At 35.0% G+C, this 13407-nt stretch overlaps 1 long non-coding RNA gene across 1 annotated transcript; it reads left to right on the top strand.

Moving 5' to 3' along the window:
- The first annotated feature begins 2749 nt into the window (after positions 1-2749).
- LOC135771870 (uncharacterized) lies at positions 2750-6164 on the top strand. Its single transcript, XR_010543101.2, has 5 exons — positions 2750-3047; positions 3587-3680; positions 3779-3912; positions 5814-5917; positions 6028-6164. It is a non-coding gene; the product is annotated as an uncharacterized lncRNA (long non-coding RNA).
- Positions 6165-13407: the final 7243 nt, after the last annotated feature.

Genomic DNA, 13407 nt, shown 5'->3' with positions numbered 1-13407 from the left:
AAGTGACTTATATACAAAACAGACAGGAAGTGTGAACTGAAACATGGCATGATGAATATCAAAATAAAAGTCAGAACAGAGCAGAGTATCAAAATAAAAGTCCAAAATACAAAAATACACAGAACACAGAACAAAACCATTACAATTGTCCTCATATAGACGTGTCAAATCGATCGAAAATTACTCAAATATTCCTTCTCACATTATTTAAGTTACTAAATGAAGTATGATAAAAAAAAAGCTAAAAATAGGCAAGTCTCTGAGAGGTAAAACGAAATGACCGTAATTTTTTTTAATGACTTGAGTTCAAGCTTTTTGCTGAGCACAAAATAAAGCGGGTATTGGCCTACTGGTGAAGAGCGGTGCCTGGTGCAGAAGACCACGCACATATCAGATGTGCACACTAAATAATGGGTTTAATTATGCTTTCACTTCATTTCCTCAAATGAAATGAAATAAAATAAATAATAATAACAACCATTAGAGAAGGTTCTGTATAAGTAATTTTTAAATAATCACCCTGCAACTTTATGGGACCGTTATTTATGGTTCCCAAAAAAAATATAAAAAAAATTACTACGACAAAAACGTCATGTATAAGTTACTTATAAATAACCACCCTGCAACTTTATGGGAACATAGTTTTTTGGTTGCAAAAATAAAACATAAAAAGAATATTCCCAGAACATAATTATTTGGTCCCCATAAAATGACAGAAAGATAACCAAAAACTAACGTTAGGGGAAAGTTTTGTGTTAGCTGTGACAGTCTGTTTTCTAGGTGGAACATTAAATTGCTTCTGCAACTTTTTATATGAATTGAACAAAATAAATACTTGAAATGACTTGGGCAAATTTTAATTTCTTTAAAAACAAAAATGTCATGAGCATAATATTGCACAAAAAAATAAAAATACAGATTTGATCACAGCATAAAATTGTAATAATTCTCTTCCATAAAACTATGGAATTCCCTACCCCTTTCACTTCGTACAATAACAACATTGTCTACCTTTAAGGCCCAACTTAAAACGTATCTCTTCAGTAGTTTTTATGGATAATGTTGTTGAATCTGATCTAATGTACTTGTATTGTGTATATGGTCTTATGTGTTGTATTGTATAGGTGGAGGTGTTAATGTACTGTATTATACTATGTGAAGCGGCCTTGAGCCATGGAAAGGCGCTATATAAATAAAACTTCTTCTTCTTCTTCTTCTTCTTCTTCTTCTTCTTCATAAGGTAAACCACACCATCAGATCGAATTACACTTTGACTGACAAAAATATCCAGCCTAAATACATTTCAGATGTTGCAGTTTATATATGAATAGCTTCCCATAACGGCCAAGTTTGTGCACAAAGAATAATGCCATTTCCAAATAATGCTCCGTTTGATTCTTGTAAAAGTGAAGTTCCAACGTCTGCTGCATCCTGTCAACATTGCCTAATCATAATAAATTAATAAAAAAGTACAAATGAAAACAATAAAGTAAGAATGAATTAGGTAAGTTAAATGTCCAATGATCTTGCAAAAAGCAGTTCTGCTTTTAAGGGTCGATTAATGAAACAGCAGGCGTGAGAATATGAGTAATTTAACTTATATAATATCTCCTTAATACGGAAAATATGTAAATTTAAAGAGAAAAAGATGTCGTTTTAATGACATAATATCTCGTTATAACGAGAAAAACATTTTGTTTTAATGACATAATATCTTGTTATAACTAGAAAAACATTTCGTTTTAATTACATAATATCTTGTTATAACGAGAAAAGATGTCGTTTTAACGAGAAAAGATGTTGTTATAACGAGAAAAGATGTCGTTTTAACGACATGATATCTTATTATAACGAGAAAAGATGTCGTTTTAACAAGAAAAGATGTCGTTTTAACAAGAAAAGATGTCGTTTTAACGACATAATATCTTGTTATAACGAGAAAAGATTCTCCAGTGGCCAGATGGGGGACAACCTAAGCCAGGGTATTACCGCCACTGGGCACCTGCCCTAATATTAAGGGAGGTGTAATCTTTATGAATGGAGTGGATGTGATGCTTCTCTGCCAAGAGCATCAAACGGGGGATTGTAAGAATTTATAGTCAGCCTTGACAAAGATTCCACTCCAATTTAGATTTTGAAACAAGCTCATCCCTCTTAAAGGCTTGATAATCATAAAAGGTAATCTCAGTTCAAGCAATACAATAATATAACCTGAAGTTATACTTTCTTACTAGTAATATGGGAGCAAATGTGAGACTTCTTGAACCAACACAGGTCAAGACATCTATCTAAACATTATCTGATCACTTAGTTGAGCACACAGTTGGGTACTGAGATAATCTGATCATATAAATACAATGACCCATTTGGGCACAGTGGGAGATTTAGAGGTCATTTGTAGTATTAGTCTTAATTTACATTTAAAGGGATACTTCATTAGCATTTGGGGTGGGAAAACAGGTTTGAAACTATAAAGTGTTAAAGAGCACCTATTATGGGATACACGTTTTTAAACATCCTTTTGTGTGTAAGTGTGCATTAGTACATGCTAACGATATTCAAAAAGTACATACCTCAAAGAAAACGATGACGCGAGTTATCGTCTCTAACGTTCGAGGACTACAAAAAACACTCGGATTGTAGGCAACAGTTTACTTCCTGGGATTAGTGACGTAGATAAGACCAACATTATCATAGTTCAGCCCTCTCTGCTTTGCTTGGGTACGCCCTCAAAGACGGGGGTGGAGAGCGCTGAGTTAGAAGAGAGCTAAAATGGCGGAGGTTGTGAGTCCCTGCTTTGACCCTGTTTGCAAACTCTTGTTTCATCGTTTAAGCGATTAAATCTCTCGAGTAGACGCTGTCTCTTTAGATGCAAGGGCAAAATAGCACTTTATGGACTTCCACAGAGGACATCATGTTTAATACGGTTCCGGAAAAATCCAGTCAGAAGTTGTTCACGGAGTTTTCACAATAACTGCTTCTCATGAACCGAAGCTGGACGTCTCCTCCTGAAAGTTGGATTACTGTGCACTTCTGGATCACAGGCTGTAAGTATTCACGTTTATTATTTGCCTTTTACTGTACGTTACGTAACCGGTAACCGGAGCTTAACATTATGTGCGTAGAGCTAAGCTTGCAAGCTAATTGTTTTGTGTTGTAATACTGTATTTCATAAACAACGTACCATATTTACACACGTGTATGTTGAATTATGCAGACTATCGTTTTTTTTATCGATGTTGGTTTAGACATGTTTACAAACTTGCTAAGTTGCTAAGCTAAATACAAATACAAATGCCAGCTAAACTGTTACCAGTAAAATTTGTTCTCATGATCAAACTCAAGAAACTCTAAGTACAGATGATTTGTTTAAAGTTATATGTATTTTACTGTTGTATTTACTTGAAGCTTTCTTAGATTTTGAAACGAAGTAAACACGTAATGTGTGTTGCTAATGTTGGGCCATGTAATATGTAATACATTAACGTTTTAATGAATAGTCTAACGAGTTATAGTCGTTGTACTCTATTGTTATAATATGTATTTTTGACTGAATACATGTTTGTTTTATTTGTCTATATCCTAGATTCGCAGCTGGACACATCCTTCTACACTGTATGCAAACATGCAACATCATAACACACAGTACAAGGAGTCAGACTGGCATATGAGGAGCAAAGGTGTTTAACACATATTATGTATTTACCTAGTGAAACCACTACCAGTCTTAGATGTATAACTGATGATGATAAAGTTTTTTTTCTCTGCATAATAATAGGAACCCAGACAGTAGCATCGTTTCACAATGTTTCCATCACCATCATCAGTGGATGCCTTTGCCGTCCGTAGCCTGAGATTTCAGATTTGCAGCAAAAAAAAATTTATTTTCTCATTTATTGGAATGCTGTGCAGGTATTTAAGTATTTTAGTAACTGTGTTAAATAAAGTAGAATTTACTTTTACTAGGGCTGCACGATTAATCGTTTTTGAACCGAAATCGCGATGTGAATGGATGCGATTTTCGAATCGCAAGAGCTGCGATTTTTTCGATTCAAAACTATCAAATATAACAATCATCTAGTACGCAGTTTTTGACAGTTCGCTTCATGCGCATTTTACGTTTGATGCAGTTTAAACCAATAGAGTGCATTAACACTGAGGTGCTGGCAACACGTCAGATAACACCATTAGGAAAACATGAGCGAGCAGCAGTTCAACTCCTCAACAAAGTGTACGGCCATATGATTTCCGCGATGCGGAAAACACCAACAGAATCGCGAAATGCATACTAATGGAATTAACTGCACAACGCGGAATGTCATGAAGTTGGCAGGTTTTGGATTCAGTCATTTTAAAAACCCATTATAACTCATTAACCGGCAAATGAAAGGACAGAAATGCGCGAAAACATTTCCCTTTTGTGTAATGTTGGACTTAAAGAAAGGTATATACGTCCGTTTCTCGTCATGCATCGCAAACAATGACAAGCGCCTCATCAAACTATAAGCAGGTTTATAGCCCGGAACACAGCAGACGAAAGAGGTACATTATACTTTCTTGCACCCGCACATCTGCACCACTTTGAATATTTACAGGCACGAGGGTTCATGAAGCGCGCACACAGAGAGCAGTCAGCACACGCGTGATCACTAAACTTAAGTTTTCTTTCTTGTCTAAGTGAACATAAACAGCTGGATGTTTATCAGTATATTAATTGAAGCAGAGCAGTTTTAAAGCTGTCTTGTGTCTTAAAGTGACAGACAGTAACCTGGTGCTTTCTGTGTCAGAAATGTTTATTACACACCAAAAATTAAAATCACTCCTTAATCTTAAGGGGCTGGACACACCAAAACTTTTAAACGCGGCTGAAAACGCCTTGAGGACGCCGAATGCCAGCTGTTTTTCAGCTGAGTGCCAGCTTTCTTCAGCTGAGCACTTTGGTAGCTGTGATACTTCAGCTGCGAGCCGGTTGGTTGCTGTGGTAATGTCCCGCCCCTGCTCCACTGTGATTGGGCGGCCGTGTGAGAACTGACATTGACGAGCGGAGCTTTTCTCCCACAGTTGAATCTCTTTCAACTCTAGACTCTCAGCGCCGAGCACGTGAAAACCGCCGAGCGCCGGTTTTCAGCGCGGAAAAAACCCGCTAGCTGCTGGCTTATTTGAAAAACGCCGAGCTTCCATTGGAAACAATTGAAAACATGCGCCGGCCGCGGGCGTAAAAGTTTTGGTGTACACAACCCCTATCTGTACAAGCTTCTGCAGCTCCACATTTAAAATCGTACAGTGAGGACCGTGCAGTGTTTTATTTGTATTTTTTGCTTATGTTAAATCATAGATTCTAATAACTAATATATTTACATTTATTACAGATGCCTGAAAAGTAAAACAAGATGAGTATAGTCTTATGATTAAAAGAAAAAACTAAACATTTGCTTGTCAGAAGCATTGTTGTAGTGACAGCCAAAATACATTGGCCTATATGTTATTTTAAATAAAACTTTCAATAAATTTTTGTTAAATTGTATTTTAATGTTCTTAGATAAAAAAAAATTTGTCTGCAGAAGAGCAAAGTCCTGCAGACAACTTGGTACAATGTTTAAGAGGTTTTAAATAAACAGTAGCACAGCATCTTTCTTTGGTGCTATTAAAACCACCACAACAAGCCTGGATGTAGCTCTTTTATTATATACTAATGAATCGCACTTTAAATCGCGAATCGCAATTTTTATCAGAAAAATCGCAATTAGATTTTTTCTCCGAATCGTGCAGCCCTAACTTTTACAATAAATTAATTGCTTGTTTATATTTTACAGGTATTTGTACCTTGCAGCCATCCATTACAATGTCACCAAGCCGTAACAAAAGCAGGAGAGGGAAAGTACAAGGCTATGTTCCCAAAACACACAAGTGACATACCGTAAGCAGTAATGTTTTATTTCAAATACATTCATAATTAAAAACTTAATGTATGAAGCAGGGAAATAAATGATCAAAACAAAAGATTTATTGACTGCAATATTTCTACAGTTATGTGGAGGATGTGATCAGGCTTGTGTTTGATGAGGTATTTGAAGATAAGCTGAAGGAAACCCCGATTCCAATGGACCTGGCATCACAGTTTGAGAGACCTTCAAAGGAGGACGTGATTGCATGCCATCTTCAGTGCAGGGGTCGTCGAAAGCCAAAATTGTGACCGATCTGATCAGGAAGCTCCAAGCGTATCTGGAGAACAACACACGACAGGATGATAACCTTATAGTGTCGTCTTAAATAGCACCAGCTGACAAAGCTTTGATATGCCATTTATCTGAATAGATAGCTGTAAGAAATGAATTGAACAATTTTTGAAACAAGAGCACAATATGGTTACTAAAGTATGTTTATTTGTATATTGTTTAACATTTAAATATATATTTGTAATAAATAAAAAAAACTTTTGACTGACTTTTATATTTTCTTTAAAGTTACATCTTTTGTTCTTTTGGGTACTTTGTTACTATAATGATACTTTAGTGTTATTGGTTTAAAAATGTAATAAAACTTACTCTAGTCCTGCACCTCAAAGGCTTATAGTCGGTACAATAAATGTTCTGTGTGTAGGGATTTAGACAATTTGTGCAAAACCTGGATGATGAATCACGCAGGTAAGAGGCCCTGGAACCTGTTACATTCTCCTTAAACCTAATAAGTAAAAACATAGCACTTATAAGTAAGCAGTCTTTCATAAAAAAGTTTACCATAGTGAAATAATGTAGAACATTCATTTCAATTAATACTTTCTTTGTGCTACATTTGGTGTTTCCATATATACTAGTCAACATTTGAAGTGGATCAAAAACATTTATCAAAGTCATCCTAAGACAAGAACGGGTATTGGGTATTGGTTTTAAGACAACTTTTAGTAAAGGTTTTGATCCACTTCAAATGTTGACTAGTGTAGTTTGCACAGTAATATAGTATGTAACAGTCTTTTATAATAAAGTTTACTATAGTAAAATAATGTTAAAAAATGAAATAATTTATTATTATTTCAACAAATACTTTTTATGTGCTACATTTGGTGTTTCCATATAGTTTGCACAGTAATATAGTATGTAACAGTCTTTTATAATAAAGTTTACTATAGTAAAATAATGTTGATAAGTGAAATAGTTTTATAATCATTTCAACAAATACTTTCTATGTGCTACATTTGGTGTTTCCATATAGTTTGCACAGTAATATAGTATGTAAGCGGTCTTTTATAATAAAGTTTACTATAGTAAAATAATGTTAACAAATGAAATAGTTTTATAATCATTTCAAAAAATAATTTCTATGTGCTACATTTGGTGTTTCCATATAGTTTGCAAAGTAATGTATTCAATTCAATTCAATTTTATTTATATAGCGCTTTTCACAAAAGTCAATTGTTTCAAAGCAGCTTTACATAAATAGAAGCAGTGAAAAGCACAGAAAACGACAGATAGCACAACAGAATACATGATAGCATGAGCAGTTAAATTTGCTGCGGCTATGACTCAATATTATAATTGCACGTATTACTAAAGCAACGTATAGAAGAGGATGTAGTACGTTATAATTACCTTTTGGATGTCTTTGCAACACATTTTCGTCTTCGTTTAGCATTCTGGCAGAGCTAAGGACACCTAAAAAAGTTAAATCCAATCGCGTTCATTGACGGAGATCGTTTATATCGTAACGGCCGTCTGAACTCTCTGGATCGAGCTTGAAGTGGTAAGGCAGTACAGACACCATCGTTTATAGAGAAATATAGCGCTTGTTTACGTTGCCTGTGACTCTCAGTCAGAACCGGAAAACCCACGCGTAGTCAGGGGCGTAACCTTTCAAACACACGCCGAACCCAGTTGACCAATAACAGTTGAGTAGTCATCTGACCAATCCGAATACACTAGACATTTTGGGAGGCGGAGACAGGAACTAAATCCGAGCGTTTTCCAGACATGCAGAAATCGGTGAGGTATGTAAGCAATTTATAAGACTCACAGTGCATTAGTTCAAGTTTTAATAACATGTATGTACTATGGGATATTACATTAACGTGCTAACGTGCTAATTTATTAGCATAATTGGTGCTCTTTAAGACTGACTTTGCTCAGGGTTCACTCCAACTCCGATGAACCCTGAGTGCTTCATGTACTTTGCTACTGCTTCGATTGAATAAACTACTTTTTGATTGAGACCTTCAACGTCATCATTTTTTCTTACAAAAGTGTGACTCTTGAACCTAGGCCATCTGCCACAACAACCTAAACTTCAATAATGTTTCCCATAGACCCTCTCTCAGTCAACAATTTGATCTCTCATTGAAGTCACCATGAGCTCACAACATCCTCATAATGTTCTCGCAAAAGAGTAACCACACTGCACCCTCACTGTGTACTCATACTAAGAAATAAAGCACATGATATACAAAGTTCCAGATGTCGCCCAGAGAGCTATAGGTTTGCTAAATGGAAACGTGTTGCCGACAATACAGCATTTAATTGCAAATGATATCCAGACAATAACAGAAAAAGAGAAAGAGAGACATGATTGTATCTGCATTTTATCCATCCATTGCAAGTCATGAACACACACAAGAGCACATGGGAACTATCACTGCAACACCCCAACAATCAATCACTTCCATGCCAGCTGTGAGAATCAAACAATCAACCTCTGGGTTACACACAAGTCAGACTCTAACCACTAGCCCACCACAATGCTTGGACAAAACAAATCTGTGAATCCTGCTAACTTTTTCCAATCTGTGTGAGCTTTCTAAAACCTTTATTTAGGCTTCTTGATGCCATAACGTTGTTGCTGACATTTTATATGGTATATACATTACACATCATGTATATGGCTGTATAAAATGCTGTGTAGAAAGTGTCCTAAATTTTAGCCTATATGATCATTCCTATACTATTTCTTACAAATTATAGGTAAGAAGGGTGACATTTTACTCTTGGGCCAACGTTTTCCAGACATGTGTGCTGTCCTGCTGTAACAAAACGAGTGTGCCGTTCCCCTAAAGTTATGACCGTAGTATGAGCTCACAGTGAGTGTGGTATGACCTCACATTGCGACCAAGGTATGAGCTCACTATGAGTGTACCATGATGACCTCACATTGTGACCATAGTATGAGCGCACAGTGAGTGTGGTATGACCTCACATCATGTGCTATGTTCACGATGTGAGGTGATAGCACACTCATTGTGCACTCATACCATGAACTCAACATTCTGAATTCACAATGAGCTCACACTGTGATTATCTCGGTATGAGAATGGTGTGACGTAATTGTGATCATCGCGTAATCTCACGTGTTGACTGGGCTGTAATTTCACATCTGGACACCAATCACAGTGTTTTGCATCTGAACACAAATAAGACAAGATTAATTAGACTGCTCTGTGCCCTGACAGTTCGCTACTGGTGGAATCCAGTCTCCCAATAGTGATTGCCTTGCATTATATGAATCACAGAGCACTGGGATGTCTGCAAAATATCTTCTTTATTGTCCTACTGAAGAAAAAATGTCACAGACATTTTTTAACATGTGCAAACACACATAACCTACTCTTATAAGACTATTGGTACTGCATCTAAATGAAGCAATAATCAGTGAGACATTTCTAAAACACTGAATGTGTAGTAAAATTATTTAAATAAATTAAAAACAGAAGTATTTTCAATAGTGGTGCCAGACTGCACTACCCCATAGCATTTTTTTAATATATTTAGTTGGTCATATTAAATAATACTCAGTGGGGCGGTTTTTTGGACAGGGATTAGCTTAAGCCAGGACTATAGGTCTTAGCTTAATTAGGAAATATAACTAGTTTTAACAAACATGCCTTACTTATGTGCATTTTGAGGCAAAACAAAGGGCACTGATGTATTTTAAGATATGTTTATATTTAGTCTAGGACTAGTCTAATTAATGTCCTGAAAACCGTCCCAAAGTGTCATGTTTTGTAAAAAAATTTACTAGGACGTTTATATTAGGCCTACTGAAATCAATAAGTTAAAAAACACTTCTCACTTAAATGTAAGCAACTAGTTTGGTTATGTTTACCATATTTTATATATATTATACTCTTATAAACTTGATTAAATAAGTTTTTGAAAGCACTGTTACAGTATTCAGGTAAATCTGGGACACCTGCCTTTATATGAGCTATTGAGCTAATCTGAAGGCCACACGAAGTTTGGAGGCCTGTAGTTATTGACCATGCAGAAAGTTGCCGACTTCTGCTCACTATGCGCCTTAGCATGCGATGAATTGACCCCGCTCTGTGATTTTACGTGGCCTACCATTTCGTGGCTGAGTTGCTGTTGTTCCCACGTTTTTAGAAGTACATAAACAGTGTAAGTAGCACATTATATGACAAGTTTTTAAAAACTGCCAAATGGTTTATCATATTAACCACGTGTCAACAATGTGATGCTGACAGGTGTTTTCTGAAAACAGCTGAATGTGTTAATGGCAGTTTAACAGGCTTACATAAGCAGAAATGGCAGCTCAAGCAATGATGAAGAAGCATATTAAAAACAATTAGATGTAATACATAAAGTCTTAATGTATGTTTGTAAAAACTGCCCTAATATAGCTAATGCTTAGTTCTGGCTTAACCTAAACCCAGTTCCAGAAATCGCCCATAAATGTTATAAAGATAAAGAGTATTTTATATGTGCAATATTGAATAATCTCTGCTTAGTTGTAAAAATGTTCAGAAAATCCGAATTTTATTCTGCATTTTGTTAATTATAATTGATTAATGATTTTTTTGTAAAATCTTTATAGTTTTGTTAATTTTGTTTGTTTTGCTGTAGGCTTATGTGGGATTTTTATGTTGTTTTGTTGGTCGGTATGTCATGTTGTAGTTGATGTGTGCCGTTGTGCTTTCTGTGCTGAGATATGTGAGTAAATGTCTGTGTGTAAAGTTGAGAGGCTGTGGTTTCGGTTGGGGGAGAGACCAGCAAACGCTGATAACAAAGCCCTGAAGAGAAAACACGCAGAACAGATGGTTTCAATAAACAAGTTGTTTGCTTTATAACTATGTTATATTTAGAGAAAGTGAAAATTAGTATGTTTAACTAATGAATGCATTTAACCAATTCATGAACAATGGAGTACTGTTGTGTTGTTGAATAATTATGTTTTACATATTTACTGCCTACATTTCATGCTGATTGCTAAAAGTGTTAAAGTTACAAAGATGTCCAAATAAGGACTGTGGAAATTGATTTTGTTCCATGTTATATTTCTTTAATTAATCATTTTATTCTATAAACATTGTGTGTTTTATATATGCACTGAGCTATTATGTAGAAATGAGGTGTTTATGTTTGAGAGTGGAGAGTTACCAGTTTTTGTGTGTGTGCTGCAAGGAGGAATTTAGGAATTTACGACTGGTATCGATCAAGATAAGAGAGAGGCCTGAGGGGGAAAGCAAACAGGCGACTATGTCATTAACTAATGCCTTAATGTTCACAGGATGAAATATGCAATGTATTTCTTACTTAATCAGTATTAATCATTGAATAATTGATGTAGTAAATATAAGATGTTGTCTTTGATAAATGTGTATTAACCAATGAAATGAAGGTTGCATACAGAATAACTTAATGGGGGCAGGGCAGCTCAACCTTGAAGAACAGAATCTCCTGTGTGTCTGTGTGTTTGTGTTTTCTTTGCTAACAGATGGTTTTTAATAATGATTAAAGTGTTTCCTTAGAAGTAGTATTGCAGTAAAAGATTTAATATGTGTTTATCTATCTAAAGAAGTTAATGTGTGCCTTATTCATATAACCAATTTTACAAATAATGAAATGATGTCATGATATTGAAATATGTTTTACATAATAATCACTTTCATCTTACAGCTTATGTTTTTTATAAATGAATGTTTTATTAATGATTTGTTTTTAAGAAAGCATTATAACATGCTATTCAAAGTGGAGGAGTACTGGAGAGGAACTGCAGGGCTCCCAGGGATGAGAGGAGAACAGTTTGTTTTTCTTTGTCTATGTGTGTCCATCTTTGCCTACAGGCTAAAATTGGGTGTGGTGATGGAGTCAGATGGACGAGGGGAACGGCCTTTGTGGGTGGAGATTTTCTGAAGAAAGATCGACGTCACATATCTTATAAATATGCATGTTACTTCCTGAGCTGGTTGTTCGCTACTTGAGAGGACCCAGCGCTGTTAAACTTTTTCAATCTGATCAATAAATATTTGAACTTAGATATTCGTATCTTGTGCCTTTCCTCTAAATTATGAACATGCAAATGGACGCCTTAAAGTCCAACACTTATCACATGAAAAAATTTTTCCTGATCTGCCTGCTTTCAAATTTGTACAGAGGCTACCTTCAGTGTGGGGTGAAAAGTTCATGTGCATTTTCAAATGAGTAAAACACTAGCAATTTTTGGTCTAAATGCCTTGGTCTTGTTTTAAAGAAAACACTTTTCACTAAAGTGACTGAAGTTGAAAATATTTAACAAAAGTTGTTATAGCAGATTACATTTATTGTAATAATAAAAAATAATTAAATATATTTTGTACATAAAATTATAAAACATTTACATCAAAAAATGCTACAAAATTTAAGACATAAATCTCAAGGAGTTGTGATCCAAATTTCAAGTTAAAATAAAAAAAAATTGGTTTGTGTTACACTTTTAGAGGTTTTACCAACAATGGCCACTAGGTCTACAGTTTGCTGAACAATCTATCACAAAACAATCTATTACTGTCACTGCATTATTATTATTAAAATATTTTGAAATATGACTTGAAACTACATTTATAGAGCTTTCCAATGATATACTGTACAATTTGTCAATATTTTTGTAGATCTATAGGATATAGCGCTATAAATATATGTTAGGATTGAACCAGGGTGAATGTAACGCTGGACGAAAGTAACAAAGTGATTTTCTTCAAGCCCTGATTACATTTGCATTCCAAACTATGACACAACCCTTGACAGAGCTGACAAATATGGTGTTAATTTGTCACCGTTTTGGTCCAGAAAGCTGTTTTCAACCATGATAAGTAAATTTCAAAAGCGGTCATTTTTTTCTCGTAACGCGTTGTGTTTCTCATTTCATGTGTTACAATGCTGATCAGTGTACAGGTTATTTAGTGGCTGCAACACATTCTGAAGTTTGACTTCTCAGAGTTTTTAAAAAAAAAAAGTAAATATCTAAAAATTCTTAAATTTAGATGCTTTTTTAGAGCAAAATGACCTTTTAGACAAAAACTATACAATTTCAGTGAATTTGTGCTTAAAACAAGCAAAAATATCTGCTTATGGGGTAAGAATTTATTTTATGATCATTTAATTTAATTTAATTTTCATAGTGTGCATATTGTTGAATAAAATGTTTTTG

Source organism: Paramisgurnus dabryanus, chromosome 8 (assembly GCF_030506205.2).
Source record: "Paramisgurnus dabryanus chromosome 8, PD_genome_1.1, whole genome shotgun sequence".
Lineage (NCBI taxonomy): Eukaryota > Metazoa > Chordata > Actinopteri > Cypriniformes > Cobitidae > Paramisgurnus > Paramisgurnus dabryanus.
This window is presented reverse-complemented; position numbering and strand designations above follow the sequence as displayed.